This window comes from Macaca fascicularis, chromosome 19, assembly GCF_037993035.2.
Source record: "Macaca fascicularis isolate 582-1 chromosome 19, T2T-MFA8v1.1".
Classification (NCBI taxonomy): Eukaryota; Metazoa; Chordata; class Mammalia; order Primates; family Cercopithecidae; genus Macaca; species Macaca fascicularis.
The window spans coordinates 41,324,173-41,350,802 of record NC_088393.1 but is presented as its reverse complement, the minus strand read 5'-3'; the positions used below and the strand labels follow the sequence as shown (position 1 = coordinate 41,350,802).

General features: G+C 45.1%; 1 long non-coding RNA gene across 2 annotated transcripts in view; it reads left to right on the top strand.

Moving 5' to 3' along the window:
* The window catches only part of LOC123570321 (uncharacterized), a 67,233-nt gene that overhangs the window by 14,165 nt on the left and 26,438 nt on the right, over nt 1-26,630 (top strand). Inside the window, exons 1-2 of one of the 2 annotated variants that reach the window (XR_012427430.1) lie at nt 9,696-9,853; nt 10,082-10,204. This is a non-coding gene — a long non-coding RNA (uncharacterized lncRNA). Of the gene's footprint in view, nt 1-9,695; nt 9,854-10,081; nt 10,205-26,630 lie in introns of those variants that run through there. The other variant, XR_006694417.3, reaches the window with a different exon arrangement.

The window sequence follows — 26,630 nt, the reverse complement described above, 5'->3', positions numbered from 1 at the left end:
CCAGCCTGGCAACATAGCAAGGAGAACTATTTGTCCTGGGATCCCAGTCAAGTCAAATAAAGATAGCCTAAGACTGGGGTCTTTTAAGGAGCCACGAGATAGGTCAAATAATGAAACTTCTCTGAGAAGGGGACTTTAAAGGAGCTCCAATTCCATTTGCCCCCTCCAGTGACTGCCAGTGTGCTGGTTTTCACCATGATAACAATCTGCCGGTTTTCAAGGTTACCATGGAGTGAGGGCAGGGGGATGAGAACAGGGCAAATTAAATCACCACAAAACTCACTGTTCTCTCTGAGATTCGTCATTTTAAAAAAAAAAATGTTCTGTAAGTTTCCACAGTCCTGAAAAAGCAGATTCTAAAAAATTTCACCCATGTTCTCACTGCTTCTATGGAGGAGAGGCTCTTTGGATGTTCTCACTCTGCTGTTTTCACTGACATCAGCTTCTACCAATTCAATATGGAGGACAGAGAAACCTTATTCCCAGATAGGACCCCTTGCCCTCATTTATGTTGTAGTTGCCATGTGGGTTGTATGTACATACAATTTTAAAACCCCACCAGATGATGTTATAATTTTTGCTTCCAGCCACCACACATAGTTTTTTGAAACTTAAAGGGAGAAAAATAACCTACTATATTTATCCAGATATTTTCCATTTATGTTGCTCTTCCTCATTCCTCAAGCTCCATGTTACCCACTGGTTTGATTTCCCTTCTGCCAGAATTTATTTCAGCATTTCTTTGGAACAGGTTTGCTGGTGACAAATTCTCTGCATTTTCCATCATCTGAGAATGTTCTTATTGTACCTTCATTTGTGAAGGGCATTTTCTTTGGATATGAAATTCTATGTTAACAGTTCTTTTCTTTCAGTACTTTTGTTTTTTTTTTTTTTTTGAAGCAGAGTCTCACTCTGTTGCCCAGGCTGGAGTGCAATGGCATGATCTCAGCTCACTGCAACCTCCGCCTCCAGAGTTCAAGCAATTCTCGTGCCTCGGCCTCCTGAGTAGCTGGGATTACAGGCATGCACCACCATGCCTGGCTAATTTGTGTGTTTTCAGTAGAGATGGAGTTTTGCCATGTTGCCCAGGCCAGTCTCAAACTACTGGCCTCAAGTGATCCGTCCACCTCGGCCTCCCAAGGTGCTGGGATTACAGGCTTGAGCCACATCCCCAGCCTCTTTCAGCAATTTAGAAATGTTTTTCCACTGCCTTCTGGCCTCTGTGGTACCTGATGGGAAATTCACAGTCATTCAATTTGTTGTTCCTTTACTCTATTACTCAGGGTTCTCCAGAGAAACAGAATCAATAGGATGCGTGTGTGTGTGTGTATACATGTATGTATATGTATATATATATGTGTATGTGTGTGTGTGTGTATGTGTATATATATATAGAGAGAGAGAGAGAGAAAGAGAGAAAGAGAGAGAGAGAGAGAAATTTATTTTAAGGAATTAGCTCACATGATTATAGAGGCTGACAAGTCCAAAAATTGTGGGGTGGGCCAGCAGCACAGAGACACAGAGAATAATTAGTGCTGTAGTTCAGATCCAAAGGTCATCAGGACAGTGACCCTCTAGAGCAAGCTTGTCCAATCCACAGCCCATGGGGCATGCGACCCAAGATGGCTTTGAGTGAGGCCCAACACAAATTCATAAACTTTCTTAAAACATTTTGAGTTTTTTTTGTGTGATTTTTATTTTTAGGTTGTCAGTTGTCCTTAGCATTCATGTATTTTATATGTGGCCCAAGACAATTGTTCTTCTTCCAATGTGTCCCAGGGAAGCCAAAAGATTGGACCCCCCTGCCCTAGAGGGAGCTAACATTTCAATTCAAGTCAAGGCATCTGCTGCAGAATTCCTTCTTGCTTGGGGGAGGTCAGTATTTTTGTTCTATTTAGGCCTTCAACTGATTGGATGAGGCACACTCACATTATGGAGGGCAATCTGCTTTGCTCAAAGTCCATCGATTTCAACATTAATCTCACACAAAAACACCTTCATAGAAGTAACCAGAACAATGTTTGACTAAACATCTGGACACTGTGAGGCATCCTCAGCTAATAGAAGACACCTGCAGTTTCTTGAAACTTAACGATTCTCTAACATAGTCATCTGTTTCCTCATGGCTAGCAAGGGAGAGAGTTCCAAGGGTGAGTCTGCTAGCAAGATGGAATCTTATTCAATGTAACGTGGTACCATGGTGTAATGTAACATGGTACTGGGAATGATGTCACATCACCTTTGTCCTGTTCTATTGGTTAAGGCAAGTTACAGATCCTGCCCATACTCAAGGGAAGGGGATTCTAAATGTGTATTAATACTAGAATTTGGGGATTATTAAGGATGATCTTACAGTCTGTATACCACAGTCTAATCCCCAGTGATTCACACCTCTTCCTGTGGAGACAAATATTGCTCCATCTTGGATGCTAATCCACCATGTTGATGTCTGATTGGCCCCAGTCCCATGAATGTCTCCTGATTTCTACTTTATTTACTGTTGCTGTTCCTTCCTTCCTCTCTCTCTCTTCCTTCCTTCTTTCCTTCCCTTCCTTCCCTTTCCTTTCTTCCCTTTCCTTCCTGCCTGCCTTCCTTCCTTCCTTCCTCCCTTCCTCTTTCTTTCCTCCTCCTCCTGCTCCTCCTCCTCCTCCTTCTTCTCCTCCTCCTCCTCCTCCTCCTCCTCCTCCTCCTCCTCCTCCTCCTCCTCCTCCTCCTCCTCCTTCTTCTTCTTCTTCTTCTTCTTCTTCTTCTTCTTCTTCTTCTTCTTCTTCTTCTTCTTCTTCCTCTTCTTCTTCTTCCTCTTCTTCTTCTCTTCTCTTTTCTTTCTTCTCTCTCTTTCCTGACAGTGTCTCACTCTGTCACTCAGGCTGGAGTGCAGAGGCACGACCTTGGCTCACTGCAACCTCCACCTCCTGGGTTCAGATGATTCCTTTGGCTCAGCCTCCTGAGTAGCTGGGATTACAGGCACCCGCCACCATGCCTGGCTAATTTTTGTATTTTTTTTCTTTTTTTTTCTTCTTGTTCTTCTTCTTCTTTTTTTTTTTTTTGGTAGAGATGGGGTTTCATCATTTTGCCCAGGGTGGTCTCGAACTCCTGACCTCAAGTGATCCACCTGCCTTGGCCTCCCAAAGTACTGGGATTACAGTCATGAGTCACTGCACCCAGCCTTTCCTTCCTTCATTTTCTAATAACATGGTCCTCACTTCCTTCTGAACTGTCACCGGTAGCATTCTCCAAGTCCAGATTTCTATTAATGGCTTGTTTAAAGCAATTTATACTTTTTCTATGATGCTCATCACAATTCTTCTAGCCTCCACCCACTACCTTATTCCAAAACCACTTCCACAGCAGCACCCTATTTCTAGGTACCAAAATCCTTATTAGTTATCTATTTCTGCTGTGCTATAAAGGATTCAGCAGGTTTAGGTAGTCTGATTCTTCCACATTCCAAAGAAAGGTTTGGTCCTTGCCTGGCTACTGGGAGACAACCTCTAATCTCCTGGAATCTCCTGTCTGTTAGGAGTGTCTTTGTTTATCTGAGGCCTTGAGCCATGTAAGATAGTTCATGTTAACAATGTGATTGATGGCAGGGGCCTTGTACTACCCAGTATGATCTCAATCTCTGGAGGTGCTGGAGACCAGAGTCAGCCATGCAGGCAGTCAGCCATGCCTAGGTAACCAACCTTCAATAAAAGCCCTGGACATAAAGACTTCAGTGAGTTTCCCTGTTTGGTAATACTCTGTGGGAGCTGTCATTCATCATTGCTGAGAGAATTAAGTGCTATCTACATGACTCCACGGTGAGAGAACAACTAGAAACTGATGCCTGGTCTCTCCCGACTCTGCCCTATGCATCTTTTTTTCATTGACGATTTTAATCTATATCTGCTCATTGTGATAATCTGTAACCATGAGTGTAATGGCTCTGCTGAATTCTATGAGTCCTTCTAGTGATCACTGAAGCTGAGAGTGGTATTGGGAAATCCCTGAACACAGCTGCATAAAAAATTACCAAAAACTTAGTGACTTAAAAGAAAACATGCATTTATTATCTCACAAGGGTCTGGGCACAGATTAACTGGATCCTCTTCTTAGGGTCTCACAGGGCTGCTGTCAAGGGATTGGCTTGAATGTGTTCTAATCTGGAGGCTCAGCTGGGGAAGAAGGTTCTTTCAAGCTCACTCAGGTTGGTGATAGAACTCATTTCCTTGTGGTTGTGGGACTGAGGGTCCTGGCTTCTTGCTGGCTGCTTTCAGCTCTTACAGGTTGTCTTTAGCTTCTTGGTAGATTGGCCTCCCATCTTGGCTGCTCATTTCTTCAGAACTATCTTGAGAGACAGTGTTAGAGTGAGTTTGATAGCAAGATGGAGTCTTAATAGTATGTAAAGTAATCTTGGGAATGACATCCTATTGATTTTGCTGTATACAGTTGGTTAGAAGCAAGTCACAGCTTTGCTCACACTCAAGCAAAATATGTCCTCCTTCAAGGGGAGGAGTTTATTCAAGGATGTGAATACTCATCTTAGAGTGTGTTTACCACACAACTTCCCTATATGGGGAAAGAGAGAGAAATGGGGTAGTGATGAGAAGGGAAAGAAAGGATAAAACTTTTTTTTTTCTTTTTTTTGGAGACAGGGAGTGGAGTGGAGTGATGTGATGCAATCACAGCTTATTGCAGCCTCAAACTCCTGGGCTCAAGTGATCCTCCCCCTTTAGCCTCCCTAGTAGCTGGGACTACAGGTGCATGCCACCATGTCCAGCTGATTTTTTAATTTTCTTTTGGTGGAGACAGGAGTCTCATTATGTTGCTCAGATAAGTCTTCAAGTCTTGGCCTCAAGTGATCCTCCCACCTTGGCCTCCCAAACTGCTGGGATTATAGGCATGAGCCACTGCACCTAGCCAAAACTTATTTTTTTTTTTGACATGGGGAAAATTTGTGCTGATAGGAGTGGCTCACTAGAGAGGAAATAATTGATAAAATCCTGTTTTATGGGTCAGCCATTACAGTCTTTTAAATATTCAATGCAATTAAAATTCTTATTTTGTCTCTCATATATCACAAAATACGTAATGTATGGGCCCCACTTTCCCCAAATATGAAATGTAGATGTTGACCGGGAGCAGTGACTCACGCCTGTAATCCAAGCACTTTGGGAGGCTGAGGTAGGAAGACTGCTTGAGGTCAGGAGTTCCAGACCAGCCTAGGCAACAAAGTGAGACCCTGTCTCTACAAAAAATAAAATAAAAAAAAAATTCAGCTGAGCATGGAGGTGCATGCCATAGTCCTAGCTACTCAGGAAGCTGAGGTGGGAGGATCACTTGAGTCCTGGGAGTTCAAGTCTGCAGTCAGCTATCATTGTGCCACTGCACTCCCGGCTGAGTGGCAGAGACAGACCCTATCTCAAAATATAAAATACAATAAAGTACAATAAAATAAAATAAAATAAAATAAAATAAAATAAAAATCATGTTCACTGAAAGGGTTTCAGATAGACTCAATATTTGCGGCTTCACTATGATGCTATTTTATTTGTAATTCTGGGATAGGCTGTGGGCCTCAGAACACCCTACAGTGGATATTGTTATGAAGGCACACATGAAGATGTCCTGTCGATTGTGTGGCAATGAGTTTGTCAGAGATGGTGACAGTGACGCACATTTTTCAGTCTCCCGGAATACGTGTTTCTCAATCTTCAGCTTTTGAGTGCTTTTGCCTACAGAAAGGCCCCAGCGCAGTGCCCCCTGCTGGTGAGTGGCAGCCAGGCGCGTGCGTCCTGTCAGTGACGGACAGAGTGGGTCCCTTTGCTGACACGGACCCTGGGGCTGATGCTGAGCCTGCCAGGTTATTTCAGATCAGGTCATTAAAGCAACAGAAGGTCGACTCGATGTAAAACGAGCAGCTCCCAGTAATCTCTACATTTTTTAGACATGTGATGATTTGCTATAGCTCACTTTGGCTGATAAAATATGAACACTTCACAAAATATTTGTATTTCAGCTTCTGTCTTTGTTCATTTAACAAGCCATTTTGCCCTAATTCCCAGGAGCTGTATTCTTGTTCCATTGGGAAACCTAACCTGGGCCTCAGCAGAGAAGATTTTAAACATGAAATAGGTTAGGAGTGTTAATTTAAAAAAAAAAACAGAAAAACATTTAAAACAAAAAAGCCCCTTTCTCTTTCACTTCAGTGATATGAATTAACATTCATTTGTGAAGGTTTCTAAATGGTGACGAGCATCTTAAAGAAAATTAATTAAAACTAAGAACCAGATTAGTGTTTAGATGATTATTTTAACCTTGGCCTCTGGTGAAGGTAGTAGTTTTATAACGAATAATTATCCCTTTAATTTTGTTCCCATCTAACCGCTTTGTATATATCTGGGGTGGGTATGTCATGACAGTGACATTTTTGGTAGCCTTTAATTCAGGAATGCAGTCCACACACTTCAGGATTTTAGTGTCTTAGGTTAACGGGCAGGTGGCTTCTCTACTTAGGCAGTTCCACGAGGCAGGAAGGAAACCAGGAGAATGTGTATCCTCAAACCCAAGTGAACCGGGCATAGGAGGAAGAGCTCTGTTGAGTGAGCTGTGATAATCAACCATTGCGGAGGTCATAGTTAACTTGCTGGGAGCAGTTTTGGTGGAGGGATGGGACAAAGTCTGATTAGAATGGGTTTATAAGAAAATGGGCTTTTCCAGGTGCCCATCAGTGGTGGGCTGGATAAAGAAAATGTGCCAGGTGCCTGGCTCATGCCTGTAATCCCAGCACTTTGGGAGGCCGAGCACTTCGTGGATCACAAGGTCAGGAGATGGAGACCATCCTGGCTAACACGGTGAAACCCTGTCTCTACTAAAAATACAAAAAAAAAAAAAAAAAAAAATTATCTGGGCATGGTGGCAGGTGCCTGTAGTCCCAGCTACTTAGGAGGCTGAGGTGGGAGAATGGTGTGAACCTGGGAGGCAGAGCTTGCAGTGAGCTGGGACCGTGCCACTGCACCCCAGCCTGGGCGACAGAGTGAGACTCCGTCTCAAAAAAAAAAAAAAGAAAATGTGGTACATACACACCATGGAATACTATGCAGCATTAAAAAAAAATGCTGGAGGACATTATCCTAAGCCAACTGACCAAGAAAGAGAAAACCAAATAATGCAGGTTCTCACTTGTAAGTGGGAGCTAAGCATTTGGTACACATGGACATAAAGCTGGGAAAAATAGACAATGCAAACTACCAGAGAGGGGAGAAAGGTGGGGAGGCAAGGGCTGAGAAACTTCCTATTGGGTACCATACTTACTACCTGGATGACAGGACCATTCATACCCCAAACCATAGCATCATGGAAGGCTTGTAACAAACCTGCACGTTCACCCCTTGATTCTAAAATAAGAGTCTTCCTTATTTCTTTCTCTTTCCCCACTTCTTCCGTTTCTTTCTCTTCCTGAACAAATCCATTTAAAAGTCATTGGGTGGGACCAAGCAAGGCGGACATCCACACAGAGCAGCAGGGAAGCCCTGCCATCCCGAAGCAGGTGAGGAGGGCATCCACGTGGGAGGGGTGGGGATGGCCTAGCCTGGGATGTCAGAGATAGCCAGGGTGAGGTTTGGTGACTGATGCACAGCATTGGAACCTGAGTTGGATAAGAGGGCCTCCCTGCTGATGGCCAGCCCAGCTTGGAGTATCGGAGCATTGGAGTGTGGAAAGCATTCGTGTAGGATGACAGCCAGTGTGGGGTGTCTGATCATGAGGAGGTAAAGAAGTGCTCCGCATAAGAGGACAACCCTATGTGAGGCATCAGAGCCTGACCAGGTGAGAGCATCCATGCAGCGGGTATCAGAATTCAAGCAAGAGGTCGGGCGCGGTGGCTCACACCTGCAGTCCCAGCACTTTAGGAGGCTGAGGCGGGTGGATCAGGAGTTGGAGACCAGCCTGGCCAACATGGTGAAACCCCGTCTTTACTAAAAATACAAAAATTAGCTGGGAGTGGTGGCGGGCACCTGTAGTCTCAGCTACTCGGGAGGCTGAAGTGGGAGAATCACTTGAGCCTGGGAGGCGGAGGTTGCAGTGAGCCAAGATTGTGCCACTGCATTCCAGCCTGGGTGACAGAGTGAGAATCTACCTCAAAAAAAAAAAAAAAATTCAAGCAAGGTGAGGCAGGCATCCACCTAGGAGCGCCGCCTGGCATGGGGTGTTAGAGTTCTACCAGGGTAAAGAGGGCATCCACACATGGTGGGTGGCCCGGTATGTGGGGTGGAGGTGTCAGATCCTGGGCAGAGTGAATGTGGGGGTGGAAGTGCCACCTGGCATGGTGTGTCAAAATATGAGTGGCAGAAGGATGGCTGGGGGCTAGGCATGGGCCTGGTGGCTTCCACCTGTAATCCCCACATTTCGGGAGGCCAATGGGGAAGGATTGCTTGAGGTCAGGAGTTCAAGACCAGCCTGTGCAACACAGCTACATAATTAAAAAAAAAAAATTTGCCAGGTAGTGGTGCACACCTGTAGTCCTGGCTACTCGGGAGGCTGAGGTAGGAGGATCGCTTGAGTCCAGGAGTGCGAGGCTGCAGTGAGCAGTGATTGTGCTGCTGCACTTCAACCTGGGCAACAGAGCAGACCCCTATCTCTTCAAAAAAATCTTGTTTAAAAAGGAGGATGACGGGGCTAGGAAAGTACAAGATGAACCTGAAGAACCTAGAACATCATATTCCAGAAGGGAAGTGTGTGATCCAAGAAGGATGGAGACAAATAAACAAGACACAGAAGCCATCTTGAAATGGTTTCCACTGGCCCAAACTGGGATAACCGAAGCATTCGATTAATGAGAATAATGGACTGAAAAAGATAGAAATCCATGGATCACGTTGGTTAAATGAGTAAGTGAATGAATGAATGAACTGAAAGTTTGATGAGGAGTAGGATTGTTTACATAGTCTTAAAGTACATCCATACAAAATACTCAATAATTATAAAGGGAAAAAAGTCTCTTTACAGTAGAGAAGTCCGGAAGACCTCCCCTCACCCCAGCCCTTAATCAAGTGACCAAACTGAGCATCATCAGCAAAGGGGCAAACCGAAATTATGTGTTACTTAATAAGATGCCATGAAATAACTGTATGCCAAGGATGCATTACCTGAATCTGAAAAGTCAAACCCATTGATGGACAGCCTACAGTTTAACTTGCCTGTGATTTTTTTTTTTTTTTTTTTTTTGAGATGGGGTCTTGCTCTGTTGTCTAGGCTGGAGTGCAGGGGTGCAATCTCAGCTTACTGCAGCCTTAACCACCTGGGCTCCAGTGATTCTACCACCTCAGCCTCCTGAGTAGCTGGGACCGCAGGTGCATGCCACCACGCCCAGTTAATTTCTTTTCTTTTCTTTTTCTTTTTTTTTTTTTTTTGAGACAGAGTCTTGCTTTGTCACCCAAGCTGGAGTGTGATGGCACAATCCCAGCTCACTGCAACCTCCACCTCCCGGGTTAAAGAGAGCCTCCTGCCTCAGCCTCCCAAGCAGCTGGGATTACAGGTGTGCGCCAAAAAGCCTGGCTAATTTTTTGTATTTGTAGTAGAGACCGGGTTTCATCATGTTGGCCAGGCTGGTCCCGAACTCCTGACCTCAGGTGATCCACCCACTTCGGCCTCCCAAAGTGCTGGGATTACAGGCATGAGCTACCGCACCCAGCCTAATTTTTTATTATTACTTGTAGAGACGGAGTCTTGCTATGTTGCCCAGGCTGGTTTTGAATTCCTGGGCTCAAGGAATTCAAATTGGCCTTGCCTGTAATCTTCATGGATGTCAAGGGAAGACTAAGAAACTGATCCAAGCTGCAAGAGGCTAAAGAGACATGACAACCTGGTACAACAGGTAATTTTGACGTTATTTGTTACAAGGGATATTATTGGACAAAGCGTAAATGAGGTCTAAGGATTTAATGGGAATAATATATCAGTGTTAATTTTCTGTCTTTGATATTTGTCCTGTGGTTTTATGTGAGAATAATCTTTTTTGTAGAACTGTACAGTAAAGTATTCAAGTGTGATGAAACATTATACTGACTCTTTTTTTCTTTTCTTTTTTTTTCTTTTTTTTTAGAGAGAGAGTCTTGCTCCGTCACCCAGGCTGGAGTGCAGTGGTGCAATCATGGCTCACTGAAGCCTTGACCTCCTGGACCCAAGCAATCCTCCTTCCTCAGCCTTCGAGTAGTTGGGACTACAGGTGCGTGCCAGCATGCCTGGCTTATTTTTGTATTATTATTATTTTTTTTTGGTAGAGATAAGGTTTCACCATGTTGCCCAGGCTGGTCTTGAACTTCTGGGTTCAAATTATCCACCTGACTCGGCCTCCCAAAGTGCTGGGATTACAGATGTGAGCCACTGCACCTGGCTGGCCATAATCAGATGTGTGTGTGCGAAGATCACTTTGACTGCTTTGTGGGGACTGCATTTCGTACAAGCAGAGAGACCAAGTAAAGAGGTTGTTTCATGAATCCAGGTGAGAGAGAAAAGGAGCTCGTGTCAGGGTATTAACAGTGGCACCGAAGAGAAGTCCATGGACTTGACCTATATTTGTTGACAATAGAATTGATAGAACGTATTGATGGATTAAACGTTTGGCGCTGGGGGAGGCTGAAGGTAAAATCAAGACAATACGAGAAAAATCAAGGTTATGCTCAGGTGTGGTTAAAGTAGGAGCAGGGAACGCAGGAGACTGTGCTATCATGGAATGTGAGTATAGCTGAGAAGTCAGCCAAGATGAAGAGAAGACCTACTGCTAGATTTAGCAACATGGAGCCCATAGGCGATCTTGGCAGAACGATGTGGATGGGTTGTGGGAACAGAATTCTTCTGACCAGGTATTGAGTAGTGAATGAAGGCTGAGAGGTGAAGACATGGAGACCTGGTGATGAGAATCTTTGGAGAAGCATGTCAGTGAAGGAAGAGAGACAGAGGACTCTCGCTAGAGAGGGACAGGAGGGCTGGAGTTCACTAAGGCAAGTAGGTATTCTGATGGGACAAACCACAGACCTCTTGGTCAAGGACCCCATGTGGGCAGCCTCAGTAGGAACACTGTGGATGGATGATGAGTAAGGATAGATTTGTGCATGGCTCCATGGAGCCCCCAGTTGAGGACATGGTCTGAGGGCAAAGGTGGACCCTGCCTCTGAATTAAACTATTTCTGACACCCAAAGGAATGGGGGATCCTAATAGACATTAAGGTCTCAAAGAAAAGAGGAAATGGTTTGTCTTGCTACCTGAGTGCAGGCACTGAAATTTGGATCTGTTACACTACTGTGGTATTCCCAATGGTATTCCTCTGTGATTTCTGCTGCCTGACCTCCTCCTTCACCCTCATCCCCTCCTATGTTCAGTCATTCAAGACTCAGCTCACTGGCCCCAACCTCTGAGGCAAGAACACCCTCTATCTTTTGATGGCCCCGGGTGACCACCTCTGCCCTACTGATGGTTGGATTGTAATACTGCTCACTCATCTCTCCTTCTCTCTACGCCTCTTAACGAACGGGATACCTGGAAACAGAGCACCTGAGAGGCATTTGATCCTAGCAGTTAGGAAGGAGCCCAGGTTCTGGAGTTGTATTTGAGTACCACCACTTACTGGCTGTGCATCTGAAACTGCCTTTGCAAAAATGATAACAGTGAGAAAATTACGACAGTGAAAGAGATCCGATCTAACCAACCCCTATCTCACCTTCAACCTCCAAACTGCCCTCAGGCATTACTTTGTCTCCATCCTTCTTGGAGTACACACTTACCTTCTGGAATATGATATTCTAAGTTTCTCAGGTTCATCTTGTACTTTCCTAGCCCAGTCATCCTTCTTTTTTAAAAAAAATTTTTTTTGAAGAGACAGGGATCTGCTCTGTCGCCCGGGCTGGAGTGCAGTGGCCGGATCTCAGCTCACTGCAAGCTCCGCCTCCTGGGTTCACGCCATTCTCCTGCCTCAGCCTCCCGAGTAGCTGGGACTACAGGCGCCCGCCACCTTGCCCGGCTAGGTTTTTGTATTTTTTAGTAGAGACGGGGTTTCACCATGTTAGCCAGGATGGTCTCGATCTCCTGACCTCGTGATCCGCCCGTCTTGGCTTCCCAAAGTGCCTGAATTCTTTCTTAGGCAAGATCTGAGAATCCTCTCTGGAGGTCGGGTTCGGGACCCCTTTCTGGTAACGTAAGGATTAAATGAGATAACCCCTGTAAAGTGGTAACCGCGCCAGGCGGATTGTAAGCACTCAATAAATATTGCTATAATTAGGACATAGAAGATCGTGATGCATTGCTGTTGAAAGAATAAATGAGCAAATGAAAGAATAAAGCAGGTCGTAAAAATGCCCAGAACATGTGTCAGCCTGGCTTTCAGTGTCTCTTCTGCCAGGAGAATTGGTGCATTGCACAAATTCTCAGAGCCATTGTTCAGCCCCTGTGCATGGAGGGATATGAGGATAGAGGAGGCGTGGTTTCCTGGGGGTGCCTGGTACCTGGCAGAGTCATCTAGAATGTTTCATAAATGTATACATGCCTGGGCCCTGTCCTTGGTGTGTTGGTCCCTAAGGTCTGGGCATGGCCCCAACACACACATTTCTATAAAGCCTTGGGTGGCATGTTTTCCTGGTTAGAGCTGGCTGTTTGACCGTGTAGCTAAGGCTCTTTCTACCTCTGAAGCCCTTCAGTTCTGTGATTGCCTGTCTTAATTCACTCCTGGTTTTTTGAATATAATGGTGAAACATCTGAAACTACTCTTTGCAATCAAAGCTTTAGGAAAGAGTAACTAGATGGCATTGTATTTAATCATGAAGAAATTATATTTTCTTACGAAACGATTTTCTTAAATCATATATCTGGGTTCCATATGTGTACATTACAGTGAAGGGATGTTTTAAAACTTTTGATTTACATGGATGACGATTCCACCCTACCCCAAGGCTCATAGAGAACGGTTTGGTGATTTTCTTCCCAGTGGGTTGGTAACTGTCATTGAGAGACACAGTCCCATGGGTGGTAGGGGTCTGGCTGGGAGGATGCGCTTGGCTCAGGGTAAATTGCCTGTGTGACTGAACACCCCTTAGCCAACTCCATCAGGCTGCCCTGAGGCAGGAGGCTGGGGTATCTTGTTCACACATCAAAGGTAGCACATACTTTTGTGGGTGAAAATGAATATAGTATTATTGGTTTTGTGCATGTGCGTGTGTGTGTGTGTGTGTGTGTGAGACAGAGAGAGAGAGAGAGAAAGAGAGAGACAGGGTCTTGCTGTATTGCCCAGGCTGGAGTATAATGGCACAATCACAGTTCACTGCAGCCTCAATGTCTCCAGGCTCAAGTGATCCTCTTCTCTTGGCCCCCTCAGTACCTTGGACTACAGGTACATGCTATCATGTCCGGCTAATTTTTTGGTATTTTGTAGAGATAATGTTTCACCCTGTTGCTCAGGCTCAAACTCCTGGGCTCAAGCAATCCGCCCATTTTGGCTTCCCAAAGTGCTGGGATTATAGGCATGAGCTGTCGTGCCTGGCCTGAATATAGTACTGTTGTTTTTTACAGTCATAAAAGTAGCTCAAGAGTAAAGATGGTGGATTCAACATGTGTTTACTTTTGGTCCTTCCTGAAACCCAACCAAAGCAAGAGTAAAAGGATCTTTTAAAAAGAAAAATCCATTAGAACAAAAAGGAGAAGAAAGAAGAAAAATAGTGACAACATTTTGGAAGCTAGAAAGCACTTGAGTGAGAGGTAGCTGACTTAGCAGACACAAGAAAGCTGTATTCCAAGCTGCTGGGAGAAAAGCCAAAAAGCATCCCAATTTATTTGACAAAATCCCCAAAAGACTTAGGAATAGACAGACTGAAGTTGAAGGTGGGTCTAAAAATAGGAAAATTATGTGAAAAGCTATGTACTAAGGGCCAGTTAGAGCCCCAGACCCTCAGTTCGCCTCTGCATTCCCGGAGGCCCGCCCTCGTTCCGTATCAACAGAGGGCAGCAATTTTGTTATTAGGGAGATGACCACTGACAGCCTTGTTCACCCAGGACTTGGTTCATGATCTCTCTGCACATCTAGCCTTGCAACCACCTTGGAGGACTTTGGGATGCACGTGTACAACCTGTGCAGCACCTTGACCTTGAAGTTTCATTGACCTTGTCCCTTACCTACATTAGCCAATGCACCTGTCCCTTACCTACTTTAGCCAATGCACCTTAGCCTGGTCATCACTGGGACCTGTTGACTTCTGTGGACGTTACATCCTGCATGCAACCTCACGCCCTTCTGGCGAAGCTGCCCCTGCCAGTGTCGTTCCTTGATTGCATCCTCCAGGCCATTGACTACCCGGCTTTCTCCTCATCTTTCAGTCCCCTCCTTTCCTTCGCATACTCTCACCCTCCAATTCCTTGGAACTAGAAGGGGCTGATGTTTGACTTTCTATTTCGTATTCTGAATTGTATTTTCCTCACTTGCAGCCTAGTGGCCAATCCTTCATGATGGAGCGGATGTAAGGGGTAGGGAGTGACAGAGAGGAAGAGAAAGAGAGTAGGGAATGATGTCAGGTGATGTGACTCACACCTGTAATCTCAGCACTTTGGGAGGCCGAGGCAGGTGGATCACTTGAGGTCAGGAGTTTGAGACCAGCCTGGCCAACATGGTGAAACCCCGTCTCTACTATAATTACAAAAATTAGCTAGGCATGGTGGCGGATGCCTGTAATCCCAGCTACTTGGGAGGCTGAGGCAGAAGAATCACTTGAACTGGGGAGGTGGAGGCTGCAGTGAGCCGAGATGGTGCTACTGCACTCCAGGCTGGGTGACAGAGAGAGACTCAGTCTCAAAAAAAAAAAAAAAAAAAAAAGGAGGGACTGAATCTGGAGGAATTCCAAGTGTTTGATTCATTGCTTATAAGAATGCGCCTCCTGGCCAGCGGTGGCATGCCTATAGTCTCAGCTACGTGGAAGGATTGCTTGAACAGAGGAGTTCAGTCTGGGCAGCATAGCAAGACCCCATGAGAATACCCTATCCTCTCCTCCTTTGTTCCTGTTACTCTTTCTGACACTCTTTCACCCACACCCCAGCCCTGCCTCCTGCATCCTCTCCAGCCTCTCCTTTGTGTCGTGACTTCCCCACTTTTTGATGTACTTCACCACTCAATTTCCTAGTGAAATTGAGACCTGCATTTCCTATCGCATTCCAGGTCACAGACACACGTATCTTACATGTTTCTGGAAGCAATACTTATTATTTGGATGTTCTCTGGTATCTTCTATTGTGTTCTGTGGTATTCTATTTCCTATTTATTCCACTTAATTTTTAAGATGCTGGCCAATAGACTGGGCATGGTGGCTCACGCCTGTAATCCCAGCACTTTGAGAGGCTGAGGTGGGAGGATCACTTGAGCCCAGGATTTTGAGACCAGCCTGGGCAACATAATGAGACCCTGTCTCTACAAAAAATAAAGAAAATTAGCTGGATGTGGTGGTACTCACCTGTCATCCCAACTATTTGGGAGGCTGAGGCGGGAGGATCGTTTGAGCCCAGGAGTTGAGGCTGCAATGAGCTATGATCGTGCCATTGTACTCCAGCCTGGGTGACAGAGTGAGACCCTGTCTCAAACAACAACAGCAACAATAACAATGATGACAACAACAACAAAACACTGGCTAATAAATTGACAATACAAAGCACTAGTAGATCCTGACTCACAATTTGATAAAATACGGTTGCAGACTATCCCTTCTTTTTCTTGCATATTCTACTTTTTTCTTTAAGTTGGACCCTTCTCTTATCAAGCTAAACTAGCTCACATCTGTCTGGCTTTTCAAATAAACCCTCTCCAGCCAAACCCCACCCCCACCCTGCTTCACAGCCACATTGTGGGAACAGCTGTCTACACACATCGTTCCTTGTCCTCCTCGCTCCATCTCCTTTCCATTCACTCAGCCCTGCCTGGCTTCTGGGACAGCCCCGCCCTGGCACAGCTCTTGCTTTGGTCACAAATGACAACCTTGTCATTAATTCTGGTGGTTGGTTTCAGGCCCCTTCTTCCCGGTTCTTTCTGCAGCATTCAGCTCAGTTGTGTGTTCCTGACGCAGGGCAGGTGAGCCCCCAAATTGGAGCTTAACTGGGGAGGATTCTTGGCTTTGCCCAGGAAAGAATTCAAGGGTGAGCTGGTGGTGTTAGACAGCAACTTTCCTTGAAATGGCCGTGTACAGCAGCAGCAGAGGCTGCTCCTTGTAGAGCGGGGCCACCCCATAGACAGTGTGCCCCGAGGAACAGCTCAGAGGCAGTGCTGCAGTCACATGTATATGTACATTTTTTTTTTTTTTTTGAGACAGAGTCTCACTCTGTCGCCCAGGCTGGGGTGCAGTAGCCCGATCTTGGCTCACTGCAAGCTCCGCCTCCCGGGTTCACGCCATTCTCCTGCCTCAGCCTCCCGAGTAGCTGGGACTACAGGCGCCCGCCACCACGCCCGGGTAATTTTTTGTATTTTTGGTAGAGACGGGGTTTCACCGTGTTAGCCAGGATGGTCTCGATCTCCTGACCTTGTGGTCCACCCGCCTTGGCCTCCCAAAGTGCTGGGATTACAGGCGTGAGCCACCGTGCCTGGCTATATGTACTTTTAAGTATATGCAAATTAAGGGGTGGATTAGGCAGAAATTTCTAGAAATAGGGTGGTAACTTCTGGGTCAGTGGGTTGTTGCTATGGAAAGGGCGGTAACTAGCGGGTGTTGCCATGACAATGGTAAACTGACATGGTGCACTGGTGGGTGTGTCTTACGGAAAGGTGCTTTTGCACACAGCCCTGTTTTAGCTAGTCTTCCATTTGGTTATATGTCTGAGCCCCACCTCCTGAGTCCAGTCCTGCCTCCTATGTCACTCCCAGGCCTGGCATTTGTTCTCCCTGTGATCTTTGGCAGCCTCCTCTCCCTCAAGGCAGCCAGGCCCCAGCCTTCACCTTCTCTCTGGGTGATCTCCTGCACCTGCTCCTACGCGTGCGGCTGCCTGAATAGCATCCCTGTCCACATCTCCGAGCTCCTGATCGCTCTCTCCGACAGCCCCTGGAGGGGTCTGACTCCTGGCCCAGCTTTGTGGCCACGTAGGAACATGCTCCCAGCTTTCTGGTTGAACACCCATGGGGTCCATCACCTTCCTCACACACTCACCAGCCCCGGGTGTTTTTGTTCCTATTATTCCCCAGGATCTGTGTCCCCAGAATGTTTTCCTCTGTTAGGAGAAAGTCAGGAAACAGTCTTCCCTCTCTGCTCCCCACCCCACTTTTATGATCTTTGCTCTTTTGGCAACATTGAGCTGTTCTTGAACATGTTTCCTGTTCTTTTCTTATGTGCCTGGTGCCATTTCCCAAATCTCATTCTAATTCTCCCTGGAGGGCGGCCTTCATTACTGCTGTTGATGAGTGCTAGAAGGGGGTGTTGATGTGTGCGGTCCCCTCGTTTCTGTGCCACACTCTTAAAGTGAGCACCGTTAGTGGGTGATCACACAGCTGCTCAAGGCCACAGGCTGTTTCTTAACCGCGTTACTCTTCTCAGGGGATTTCTGTGTTTATTCCTTGCTTGTTCTCTACAGTTTTCTTTCTGATCTGAGACGTCCAACACATTAAGGTTCTTAGAAGCCTAGATAGTATGAGGTCTTACATGAAGTAATCGTATTCTTTCAAGTATACAAAGTCTATTTAAATACTGTAAACACAAGATATCAGAAAGCTGTGAAAGGATTCTATTTGTTTACGTTCATTAAATTAATCAATTTTCTCTTGCTCAAAAATAGACTCTTATGTTCTGTTAATTTTTATGAATCTCAAAATGGAAAAAGCCCCTAGAAATAATCCAGCAGGATTCCTTCACTGGAGCAGGGGAGTCCCAGGGTGGCTAAGTGTCTTGTGTTTGGACACACGACTCATTCCCGGCAGTTATGACTAAGGCTGTGTCTTTCTTTTTCTTTTTCCTTTTTCTTTTTTTTTTTTTTTTTTTGCGGTAGAGTCTCGTTCTGTTGGCTAGGCTGGAGTGCAGTATTGTGATCTCAGCTTACTACAATCTCTACAGTTCAAGCAATTCTCCTGCCTTAGCCTCCTGAGTGGCTGGGATTACAGGCTCAAGACACCACTGCCAGCTAATTTTTGTATTTTAAGAAGAGATGGGATTTCACCATGTTGGCCAGGTTGGTCTTGAACTCCTGACTTCAGGTGATCCACCTGCCTCGGCCTCCCCAAATGCTGGGATTACAGGTATGAGCCATTGCGCCTGGCCAAGGCCTGTGTCTTTCAATGCTGGGCTTTTCCTACCATGCCTCTGATCTGTGTGTCCATCACGTCTTTCCCCCATTCCTATAAATATCTAAGCATACACGGACATCCACATTCTCCTTTAATTATCATTTTGGGAGATGGGGAATCATCTTGCTCAGTGATACTTTTGGTAAAATGATCTTGGAGTTAATGTATTTTAACTTGGTGGTCTTTATCCCTATAAAACCACTTCTTTAACTGAATTTTTGTTTCAAGTTATTTCACATTAATGGATTGTGTATATTTTCTTTTATTTAACATGTTCTTAACAAATACAATACAGATGCTCTTTGAACATTTTTGTATTTATTGCTATGAATGAAGGAGAGAATTGGCTTGTTACAATCCCAACTCCTTTGGGAGTCTCAGTCCCTACCTGTAGAATCTGTCCAGATTGGAGTGTGCTCCAGAATCTTTTGAAATATGGAAAGTAGTTACATTTGAATGTGTAGTGTCAGGTTTTTTTGTTTTTTTGTTTTTTTACAATTTATCTTCTTTGATAACTTTTTCTGAGAATGCAATTAGCTTGGGTATCTTGAATTTCATTTAAACTTAGGATAAATGGGTGTGAGTAATTTACACCCATAGTGCCAACTGGTTGGCTTTGGCAGCTTTTCTTTCGGAACGTTAATATTCTAGACCAGGGGCCAGCAAGCCTTTTCTGTAAGGCTAGGTAGACTTTGTGGGTCATATGGTCTCTCACTCAGCTCTCCTGTAGTAATGGGAAAGCAGTGTCAATAAAAACTTCATTAAATTGATTTTAATAATCGAATTGGCTTTTACCATCAACTCATGAATTGGGCAGCATCCCATTTAAAAATAGAAGGTGCTGCATTAGGTGTGGCAGGACAATTTATTTTTGTAAAGTAGCTTGAGCAGGAACAAGGGAACAGCTTAATACAAAAAAGAGGATAGGGGCCGGGCTTGGTGGCTCACACCTGTAATCCCAGCACTTTGGGAGGCCGAGCTGGGTGGATCACTTGAGGTCAGGAGTGTGAGACGAATCTGGTTAACATGGCAAAACCCCATCTCTACTAAAAACAAAAAAAAATTAGTTGGATATGGTGAAGTGAGCCTGTAGTCCCAGGTACTTGGGAGGCTGAGGCAGGAGAATCACTTGAATCCAGGAGGCGGAGGTTGCAGTGAGAGGAAATCGCACCACTGCACTCCAACCTGGGTGACAGAGCGAGATTCTGTTTCAAAAAAAAAAAAAAAGTATTATTATTATTATTATTTGAGATGGAGTCTCGCTCTGTCACTCAGGCTGGAGTGCAGTGGTGCCATCTCGGCTCACTGCAAGATCTGCCTCCCAGGTTCATGCCATTCTCCTGCCTCAGCCTCCCGAGTAGCTGGGACTACAGGCGCCCACCAGCACGCCCAGCTAGTTTTTTGTATTTTTAGTAGAGACAAGGTTTCACCCTGTGAGCCAGGATGGTCTCGATCTCCTGACCTTGTTCTGCCCACCTTGGCCTCCCAAAGTGCTGGGATTATAGGCATAAGCCACCGCACCCGGCCAAGACAGGGTTACTTTAAGGTTACTTTCCTTGTAAGGGTTAAAGCAAAGTTAAAGGGCAGAGTTAACTGCCCTTTCTGATTGGTTGCTGCAAATCTCCTGGTTTTCGGGGAAAACTGATCTGTTTGGGAATTATCCTGCTTCCTTAAAGTTTCAGTTTGATGATGTGGCACTTAACACAAGTGACTCCATTTTGGTTTGGTCTGTTGGGGCCTCTGTTGGGGTTCAGTTCAAAACAATGCCTCCCTTAGGTCTTATTTAGTGGCGGGCACAGAAGATTGAAAATGAATAGACATGGTAGTTAAAGAAAAAACTATATTTGAGAAAAAAGCAACATGAAGGCCACACTTTGCTGATTGCCGGTCTATACTGTTGCATATTTTTCCTAGCCCTAGTGGCAGTCTCTGCCAGCGTTTTTTTTCCCACCAAGCCTAGAATCAGAAATAGCAATTGCAGTTGCATTCCCACTTCTGTGCCTCTTCTGAAGTTGGTCTCCCTGCTGGAAATGCTGCCTCCTCTCTTTTCCATCTGTCCAAATGTTATCTAGAAAGCCCTCCCATTCAGCTCCGTGCTTTCTCCCTTCCTGAACTCTGCTGGTGTGCTCATTTGTGGGCTGGTATTATCTGTGTGTTCATGTGTTTATGGTTTCTTCCCAAGCTCCCAGAGCACCTGGTGCAGAGCACCATGTTCTGCATTCAGTGAGAGCTCAGGAGTGGCCGTGAACACCCAATACCAGCACAGCCCCTCCATGGACCTAGAAGGAACCACCCTTTGCATGAGACAATGGGACACATCCTTGGTTAAATTAGCAATAACAGTAGTTATTTTTGTTTAATGGCTCTAATTTCTCAGATAGGAGTCAGGGTCTGTTGCGGAAAGGGGAATGTTAGAAATCATGGAAAGTTTAGGGAGGAAAGAAGACAGCATTAAAGAGAAGCACAAAGTGTTATGGCAGATATATCAGTCAGCCTTAAAAGCAAGAATGGCCAAGATACATTTTAAGTACTGGAAATAAAGATGCCACTTTAGCTGTGGGACCTGAGTAAGCTGCTTAATGTTGTTTAACTTATGCAATTTCCTCATCTGGACAATGGAGATAGCTATTGTACCTACCTCATAGGGTTGAGAGGGGCATTAAATGAATTAAACACATCAAGGACATAGAGCGCTGTCCAGTACCCAGTAAGTACTTGCCATTTAGAGCCCGGCATGAGCCTCCTGACTCCAAGGCCAGTGATGACTTAGAGCAATGATGAACCAAGCCAAAGACCCCAGACTGTCAATTGAAGGATGAAATTAACACCTTAAATGTGCAGTTACCAAAAGATAACTGTATTATAAAGCTGGGCACGGTGGCTCATGCCTGTAATCCCAGCACTTTGGGAGGCCGAGGAGGGCGGTTCACAAGGTCAGGAGATGGAGACCATCCTGGCTAACATGGTGAAACCCCGTCTCTACTAAAAATACAAAATATTAGCTGGGCATTGTGGCGGGCGCCTGTAGTCCCAGCTACTCGGGAGGCTGAGGCAGCAGAGTGGTGTGAAACGGGAGGCGGAGCTTGCAGTGAGCCGAGATTGCGCCACTGCGCTCCAGCCTAGGCGACACAGTGAAACTCTGTCTCAAAAAAAAAAAAGAAAGATAACTGTATCTTTTTCACACTGCTGTTAAAGGCATACCTGAGACTGGATAATTTATAAAGAAAAAGAGGTTTAATATACTCACCGTTCCACATGGCTGGGGAGGCCACACAATCATGGTGGAAGGCAAAAGACACGATTCACATGGCATCAGGCAAGAGAGAGAATGAGAGCCAAGCGAAAAGGGAAACCCCAAATAAAACCATCAGATCTTGTGAGACTTAGTCACTACCATGAGAACAGTATAGAACAGTATGGGGGAAACCACTCCCATGATTCAATTATCTCCCACAGGGTCCCTACCCCAACACGTGGGAATTGCGGGAGCTACAGATTTGGGTGGAGACACAACCAAACCATATCAATAACCATACTTCAGAAATTTCTTTTCTTTTCTTTTCTTTTTTTTGAGATGGAGTCTTGCTCTGTGGCCAAGCTGGAGTGCCGTGGCACAATCTCGGCTCACTGCAGCCTCCACCTCCCAGGTTCCAGCGATTCTTCTGCCTCAGCCTCCCAGGTAGCTGGGATTACAGGCACACACCACCATGGCCAGCTAATTTTTGTTTTGTTTTGTGTTTTTTCAGTAGAGATAGGGTTTCATCATATTGGCCAGGCTGGTCTCGAACTCCTGACCTCAGATGATCCACCCACCTTGGCCTCCCAAAGTTCCATGGTTACAGACATGAACCACCGTGCCAAGCCCATGCTTCAGATATTTCTAAGACAAGAGGGCTAAAATTAAATCAGATTTCAGTTTAACTAAAATTGATTGGGTGATTTTATGTGCTACATCCTGGAGGTGCAGAGATGACTAAGGCGTGGTTGACCTCAGGACTTAGAGCCAGGGAGATACAGTTGTGTGTTGATTAACGATGATTAACGACGGGCTGTGTTCTGGGAAATGTGTCGTTAGGTGATTCTGGTGTTGTGCTCGTGTGATAGAGTGTACTTAAACCTAGATGGTATGGCCCAGTGGTCCCCAACCTATTTGTCACCAGGGACCGGTTTCATGGAAGAAAATTTTTCCATGGACAGGGAGGTGGGATGGTTTTGAGATGAATCTGTTTCACTTCAGATCATCAGGCATTAGATCCTCATAAGGATTGCCACCTAGATCCCTCACATGCACAGTTCACAATAGGGAATAGGGTTCGTGCTCCTATGAGAGTCTCATGCTGCCGCTGATCTGACAGGAGGTAGAGCTCAGGCAGTGATACTCACTGGCCTGCCCATCACCTCCTGATGTGCGGCTCAGTTCCTAACAGGTCACGGCCCGGCCCATGGTCCCTGGTGTAGCCCACTCCACACCTAGGCTGTATGGTATAGTCTATTGCTCCTAGGCTACTGACCTGTACAGCACATACCTGTACTGAATACTGCAGGCAGTTGAACACAATGGTAGGCATTTGTGTGTCTAAACATAGAAAAGGTGCAGTTAAAATATGGTGTTGTAATCTCATGAGACCACCATCATATATGTGATCCGTCATTGGCTGATACATTATTACCAAGTGCATGATGTATATCTTTTCATTATATTCAGCAAAGTGCCAAGGTGGATAAGCAGTATTGGAAGAACATTATCCAGGTTGAAGAGGATATTGAAGGATATTGAAAACTTATGAAATATGAAAAGATATGAAAAACTTACATTAAGCCATAAAGATTCAGTTATGACATTGTTGATTCATTGAAAAGGGATATGAGGTCAGATGCCATGGTTCATGCCTACAGTAATCCCAGTACTTTGAGAGGCCAAGGCAGGTGGATTACTTCAGGTCAGGCGTTCAAGGCCAGCCTGGCCAACATGGTGAAACACTGTCTCTACTAAAAATACAAAAATTAGCCAGGCATGGTGGTACATGCCTGTGGTCCCAGCTACTCAAGAGGCTGAGGTGGGGAATCACTTGAATCCAGGAGGTAGAGGTTGCAGTGAGTGGAGATTGTGCCACGGAACTCCAGCCTGGGCGACAGAGCAAGACTCTCTCTCCTAAAACAAACAAACAAACCAAACAAACAAAAAAGAAAAGAAAAGAAAAGAAAAGAATGGCTCCTGAATTGGTCTTGGGAGAAGCTGTCTATATGTGAAAGGCAGCAGTTTGGGGCCTCCCTGGTTTTTGGTGAGCCCAGTGCCATCTAACAAGAAGAATTGCTCTTCATTTGCTTGGCCAGGTGGGGAGCAGCTGAATTTGGTCTGTGTTCACTTAGTCTGCAGCAGAGCTCACTAAGTGCTCTGAAGGTAAAACACTGAAGTGAATGTGTGGATCACGTATCATCTGGGGATGTGAATCTCCCATCAGAGCAGGGACAGGTTTATTCTTTGCAGCGGTGACTAATAAAGTATTCTTTTACATCTCTACAGGACTTTATGCGTTCTTTGTTGCATGTGTAATGAATGAAAATCTGGTGTCAGCCTCTGTACATACCTTCACTTCTTGCAGAAAGTGATTAATCACTGTATTAGTCAGGGTTCTCTAGAGGGACAGAACTAATAGGATAGATGTGTATATAAAGAGGAGTTTATTATGGAGTGTTGACTCATGTGATCACAAGATGAGGTCCCACAATAGACCGTCTGCAAGCTGAGGAGCAAGGAAGCCAGTCTGAGTCCCAAAACCTCCAAAGTAGGGAAGTCAACAGTGCAGCCTTCAATCTGTGGCCGATGGTCCAAGAGACCAGAAGCTGAAGAACTTGGAGTCTGATGTTCGAGGGCAGGACGCGTTCAGCACAGGAGAAAGATGGAGGCCAGAAGACTCAGCTAGTCTAGTCTTTCCATGTTCTTCCACCTGCTTTTTATTTTGGCCACGCTGGCAACTGATTAGATTGTGCCCACCCAGATAGGGGGTGTGTCTGCCTTTCCCAGTCCACTGATGAAAATGTTAATCTCCTTTGGCAACACCCTCACAGACACACCCAAGAACAATACTTTGCATCTTTCAGTCCAATCAAGTTGACGCTCAATATTGACCATCACAATCATATTGTAATGAAAGGTAGAACATCTGATTAAAATGTTTGCTTTCTCTATTATAAGAACTTCACTGGGTCCTATATTGGGTAGTGCCTGTGTACTCAACTCTTCTTTTAGACATTGCTGTAGCAGTGACCAGTACTGCGCAGGGGAAACCTGTCAGTACCTCCCTGCAGCCTCCTGATTCCTGCCTTGGGACCTCTGATGCTGGGACATGGGATTCCCATGTGTCCCCATTCAGCACTCACACATGTGCAACCTGGAAATGTAGGGGAGGTAATATCCCTAGGGAAACCCTTAACTCATGGAGGCTGATGGGTAAATGCCATCCCTTTCTTCCCTGTGGTGGTGGTGACATGTGGTTCCAAGACACATTTCATCAAGCTCCTTGGGTGTTCCCATAGGACTGAGCCATGCATCTGAGGTGATGGCCAACCTGCCTGCACATCTGCCAGCTGTGATCATAGATGAACATCTGCCACAGGCTGTGCGTTCATGTGAACCTGGATCAAGATGGGTCCCTTCTGAATTTCTCTTACATCCCTAGTGCCAAGAACTCTTTCTTTCTTATCCAGTGGAAATGTCCCTTGTGTCACAGGTTGAGTCTTCTCTGTCAAGGAGGTAGTCTTCCCTAGGATAAGTCCTCCTCCCAGCTTGGATTATGAATATTTATAGAAAAACTTTGGGATTGGAGATGGGGGGGGCCTTTCTTTTTCAAGAAAACTCAGCCTTCAGGGTGTTGGTCTTGTCGTGGCCTCCAACAAGCCTGTTTTGAGATGGAAAGCTGAATAGGGATCCATCTGTTCTTGGCTGTGACTGATTCCTTGCCCAGTACTCCGAATCTCGGCTTTACCTATTTGGTGGAATATGACTACACGGGAATAAAAATTGTATCTTTCTAATATTAAAAATATTATCCTCATTACACAGGAAATGAAGTTAAGGCATAAAGGAAAGATAAATGTGAGCCTCTCACAGGGACACTGAAGAAAATCTAGAAATTAAGTGCATGAAAAAACACACATTAAGTTTTTTATTAAATTGTCAGAACAGTTTTTAGATACCTATTATAATACCTGGGGATTTTAGGTTCACTCTAACTTCTTGTGTTGATACCATAAATGCATAAATTTATGGTACCATAAATTTTGTCATTGAGTGAACATCATAGAGCATACTTACACAAACCTAGGTGGTACAGCCTACTACATACCTAGGCTACATGGCTTAGTCTATTCTCCTAGGCTACAAAGCCTGTTACTGCACTGAATACTGTAAGCAATTGTAACACAATGCTAAGTGTTCATCCTGTTACCTGGCATTCTTATTAGCTGTTTACATGGTCATATTAAATTAAAAATAAAAACAAGGAATTCTGGGAAGATGACAGCAGAGCTTTCTACTTTTTACAAAATCATAAATAAAATAGAGCACTAGTGGCCAACCAAAAACACATGGATGACATTTACAACAAAACTAATTACAAGGTATCCCCAGAAACCTCAAAACACAAATGGCAAAGACAAACCGACAACAGCCACAAGACTTTTAGAGTATCAGTGTCTATGTGGAAGAATGCAGAGGGAACTAATGGGGTATTTGACGGACTAGAGAATAGGAGCATCCTCAAAGAGCAAACAGGTGTTAACTGGAAAGTGCAGTGGACTAATTTGGGAATGGTCACTGAAATCGGGAGGGGTTTTGTCCTCTCTTATCATGGACGAGCACAAGCTGCCTGGGGTGAGGTCTCAAGGGGCTGGAGGAGACTCCCATGGACTCTCTGAAATTGTCCCTTTCAGGGTAGGGTCCCACACTGAGAAGCAACTGCTGGGAATAGAAATTGAAGTGAGCAGAGTGGGGCCAATAAACATGAAGGAAGAAGGTCCAGATGAAAAAGCTGGAGGGGCACAGAGCCAGCACATCTCAAAAAGCAAACCTCCAAATTTTGGAGGAGACAGCATAAGTGAAGTGGGGGTTCTGTGAAATGAGAAAAGCTACCTGGAGGCACTCCTCCTTCTAAAATTTCAGGAAAATTAATTTTACATAAAAATGAGCAAGCAATTGAGGTCAAATCCCATACCAAGTTATTATTTTTAAAAAGAGATGAAAGAGCAGAATAACATTCCTTCAGACAGAGAAAACACATGGCAAAACATGCTCACAAACCAAATCAACACTGTAATCCTCTCATCCAAAATAAGGTAAAAGACACTGAGAAAATTATATAAGAA